This window comes from Notamacropus eugenii, chromosome 2 (genome assembly GCF_028372415.1).
Source record: "Notamacropus eugenii isolate mMacEug1 chromosome 2, mMacEug1.pri_v2, whole genome shotgun sequence".
In the NCBI taxonomy this organism is placed as follows: Eukaryota; Metazoa; Chordata; class Mammalia; order Diprotodontia; family Macropodidae; genus Notamacropus; species Notamacropus eugenii.
Genome location: NC_092873.1, coordinates 301407509 through 301412406, shown reverse-complemented (window position 1 = coordinate 301412406; position 4898 = coordinate 301407509). Strand labels below are relative to the sequence as shown.

Below are 4898 nucleotides of genomic sequence, written 5' to 3'. Positions count from 1 at the left end.
GATACATATGAAATAAAGAATATATGAAACAACAATATTGTTGTAAGAATGATTTTGAATGAATGGGTCATTTTGACTATTATAAATCTCTGAATTAACCATAAAGGACATATGAAAAAGGATGCTATCTGCATCCAGATAAAGAACTGATTAAAAAAAAGAACCATATATAGAAAAGTTTTACATATATGTACCCATTTGTGGCTAATGGATACCATGTCTAGGGTGGGGGGCAGGAAGAAAGAAAGAGGATAAAAAGAAAAAAAATTACATGAGAACTTTATCATATATTGAAAAGGAATAGTAAGTTGTACAAAATCAATTTTTGGTTTCATGTAAAATCATCCTTTTTTATTCTACTATGTTACGGAAATGCTTGTTTTATTCCATGAATTAAAAAAATAAATGTGTGGAAAAAAGAATATATGATGTTTGTGCCTAGTATAATCCTACCTAGTAAACTTTATTCACACTCTCTTAGGTATCTGCCATTCTCCACAGGATGCAGTCTGCTCTCAGGATCAGGCATCCCCTACTTGCTACATCTGTGACATCACTTCAATGGGCAGAGTTTCAGAGGCTACCCATAGAATCCAGGCACTAACTTGCTGCCACTACGTCCTGGTTTTCAGTCGTTAGGGGAGAAAAGTTTTGACCACCGTCAGTCACTCAGTAAGTATTTATTAAGCCCTACTATGTGCCAGGCCTGTACCACACCAGGAATACAAAGAAAGAAGTTCTTGAGGAGCCCTGTGCAGGCTAAGTAGAATATAATTGACTAGAATGAAGAGGGGATGGGAAAGGCTTCCAGTAAAAGGTAGGAATTTAGCTGGAACTTAAAGGCAGCTGGGGCAGCCAGGAGGCAGAGATTAGGAAGCAGAGCATTCTGGGAATTGGGGACAACCCATCAACATTCCCAGAGCTAAGAAATGAATTGTCTTGTGTGGGGAAGGCAGTGACGAGTAGACAAGCTGTGAATGTTCTGGATACTTGAGGATTCTCAGGTGTGTCTTCTGTAGAGAATCACATATTCACAGCATCTGTCTCACCAGGCAGGTGACATCCATCCATCTGCCTGTCGCTTAGCAGTCATGGTGGTGATGAGGGAACAGCCTCAGGAGGAGGGGGAGGAGAGCAACAAGGATTTAATAGGTGCCTACTGTGTGCCTGGCACGGCACTAAATGCTTTGCAGTTATTTCTGTTTATGCATACAACAATTTTAACCCTGTTAGTTAGGTGCTGCCATTATTCCCGTCTGGTGGTTGAGGAAATAGTTAAATGACTTGCCCTGATGTAGGTGTCTGAGGCTGGATTTGAACTGAGGTCTTCCTGACCCTAGGTCCAGTGCTTTATCTATTGCCTTAGGGAAATATGTGTGAATGTACATGTGTACATGCAAACACATATAGATACATACATATACACATATGTGAGTATATATATGTGTATACATATATATTATATATGTGTGTATATATATGTACACATATCATTTGAGGCTTGAGAGAGGCTGTTCTTAGTTTAATATCTTTCCTCAATTCAATTTAAAAAACATGTATTAAATTCATACTACGTAGAAATCTTAGGAATGCAGAGATGACAGTGAGAGCATACTGAGGGGATAAGATACATACACAGGAAAATAAAACAAATACAGAGTAACACAAAGTTGCTGGATGAGGGCCTAGAGCCACTCCCTGGGGAGATCAGGATAGGCCACCTCTGGGAGGTGTCACCTGAAGGCTGAGCATTCTACAAGGCAGAGGTGAGGCACAAATTCCAGATCCTGCTAGTTACGGAAGGAGCGATCCACCTGTGCTAAGGAGGGGCAGGGAAATGTCACATGCAGAGAACAGGTAACTGGTTAGCTTGTAACAGAGAGTGTGAAGGGGAAAGATGGGAAATTAAAGTGAAAAGGTAGGTGGGAATCAGACAGTGGACATGTGCAGGTGGGAGGCTAAGTATTCCTGTACCCTGTGCTTGAGAGAATAGGGAGCCACAGTTTTTGAGTGTGGACACATGGATCTGATCGAGACATTCTTAGATCTGTGTTTCAAGAATGATTATTTGGAAGCTTTGTGGAGAATACATTTGATAGGAAAGAGGCTGGGGGTGAGGGGAGAGAGGGTAATCACGGGTTCTAGCTAGAATCCAAATGAGAGATGATGACATACTGAATAGGGTGGAGGTTATGAAACTGGAGAGAAGAGAGATTGGTTGGATAGAAAGGAAGAGATTTTGCAACTACTGGGGCCTGGGAGCTGAGGAGGAAGAGTTAGGAAAAAGGACAGGGGCAGTTTTCCTTTTGTCTCTGTACTGCCAGCACTCAGTATGGCATCTGGCATACAGTAGGAGAGCACATGGGGAATGGCCCTATGATTTCATTAGTACAGGAAATTCTTGTGCTCTCCTTCCTTTTACTCCACCTAATTCCCCTATGATGCATCTAGGTGGTGCACTAGATAGAGCACTGGATCTGCAGTCAGGAGGACCTGAGTTCAAATCCTGCCTCAGATACTTACTGACTGTGTGACCTTAGGCAAGTCACTTGGCCCAGTCTGCCTCAGTTTTCTCATCTGTAAAATGAGCTGGAGAAGGAAATGGCAAACCATTCTAGTATCTTTGCCAAGAAAACCCCAAAAGGAGTCACAAAGAGTGGGATATGACTGAACAATGTTCTTTCCCAGGCAGTAAGTTAATGCACTGCATTGTCTTTGGAGAACCTGTCCCTTGCATTTGTTGTTTGATAGAATGACAGACTTCCTGACAACAGCAGCACCATGTCTTTTAAAAATACTTATTATGTGCAGGGCAGTGTGCTAAGCAATGGGGATGGGGGTGGGGAATATCAAGTTTAAAGAATATATAGTCACCACCCTCTCAGAGATCTGACAGAGCACTGCTTCTCAGCAATCCCCTGGCTTGTGTTTTCTAGTGACACTAAGATGATTTAACAGGACCTCCACTTACCTGGAATTCCTGACAACCTGATCATAAAAAGGCAGGTGAGTCCTATCAATATTCAATGCTAAAACTATGGCTATCTTTCTGGGTGTCAGTTAGCCCAGTTACAAATCCAAGGCTGAGATCATTGAGAAGTTTTGCAATGTTGATACAATTTTTCCAAAGATTTTAGTAACCAATTAAAACTTAGTCACTCTTTCACCTCATGATAGTTCTTTGAGGGTGTCCAGTGCTTCTTTTTTCCCCCCAAGGTCAGTACTTACTGATTGAGTCAGTATATGCAATACCACTCATTCCAAGATGTTGGACAAAACTGAAGCTTCTCAGTGGATAGATAACTTTAGACTGGTCACCTCCAGTCTGCCTTATGGAGTCTTGCCTCTGGCTCTAACAACTTCTTTTCATCCAGGTAGGGCAGCCCTTCTAAGAAATTCATATTGCCAATCACTTTTCCCCGTGAATTGTTGAAAACAAAAAAATTGTTCGGTGTCTGAGAAATCTTTTACTTGAAGCCTTCACTTAAGTCAGAGGTTCTTAAACTGGGGTCCAAGAATCCCTATGGGGTCTTTGGATGGATTTCAGGAGATCCATGAATTTGGATGGGAAAATAATTACATCCTGATTTTTACCAACCTTTAGCTGAAGAAATTTCCTTTTTTTCCCACTGTGAATATAAGCAACAAAATATTCTGAGAAAGGCTTCATAGGCTTTAGGATGCTGCCAAAGGGCTAAAAGCCTTTGACTTAGATAAGTAGAGCTCTACTGGGTCAACATAGCCTTCATGTCACAGGGATCTGAAGGCTTTCTCTTTGGAATTATAATATGGAGAATCACTGAATACCCAACAAGCAAGCCAAGGCAAACAGAACTCCTTGGCACAGTGGCTGGTCCATCTCCTTACAAGGTATTGTTCTTAACCCTACTATGGCTCATTTCTACGAAGGTCATGACCCTTTTCATCAATAGCATATTTATTTTCTAATCTTTCCATACAACTGGAAGACTTTTTACTCACCTCTTACCTGTAGTTTAGAATTAAACACAGATGCCTTTAGCCTGGCCTCTGGCCCCAAGAGGCAGCTCAGGATCTTCAAGCAATCATGTGCCATACCAGAATAAGTGGTTTTCCATTTGAAGCATGAAACACATCAAATCTAGGTCTTCGGAGAATCTCCAGATGTTGTCTTAGTTTCTACTTTTGACACCTATGATTTCCATAACTATTGGTAATTCAAGTTTCTCCACTCCTTCTAGGACAATAGTATCTCTAAATAGAATGACCACTTCCTGGGGCTATCCATTCAGGGTACAAATATCTCCCTCTATGTCTGCTCGAGGACCTTTCTATGCCACACTGAGAAGCGCAGTAAGTATGACATGCCTCACACCTCTCTCTTTCAAAAATATTGTGAAAGCATTTTCATGGGATCCTAGATCAGAGTCTCTGGATCAATCAGCATGAGAAACCTTCTCTCTCTTTAACTATCAATCCCTAAAAAAATACAAATCCCTTTTCCTCCTAGTCAAAGTCCTAATCCTTTCCTTTGAAGAAATTGAATAATAAGATCAGAAATTCTGTTCTCCAGAATGACAAAAATCAGGCCTTTTATAACCTTTCCAATCTTCTGAGGCCCTTCTCCCTCTCCATGTTCTATGCAATCCAGTGACACTGTGGCCATACCCCATTCCTGGGCTTCCTTCCCTCCTCGGCTCTGCCTCCCAGCTCCAACCATTTCCTCTCATCATTAGGAAGCTGTCCTTGACGTTAAGCTTCAATGTACTTCTTTTTTTTTTATTTAACTTTTAACATTTATTTTCACACAATTTTGGGTTACAAATTTTCTCCCCTTTTATCCCCCCCCCCCAAACCCAAGCTTTCTGATTGCCCCTGTGACCTATCTGCTCTCTCCTCTATCCTCCCTCCCTGCCCTT

At 41.4% G+C, this 4898-nt stretch overlaps 1 long non-coding RNA gene across 1 annotated transcript; it reads left to right on the top strand.

Moving 5' to 3' along the window:
• The first annotated feature begins 504 nt into the window (after window positions 1-504).
• LOC140523925 (uncharacterized) lies at window positions 505-4401 on the top strand. The gene is made up of 3 exons (XR_011973515.1): window positions 505-672; window positions 2937-3006; window positions 4221-4401. It is a non-coding gene; the product is annotated as an uncharacterized lncRNA (long non-coding RNA).
• The last annotated feature ends 497 nt before the right edge of the window (window positions 4402-4898 follow it).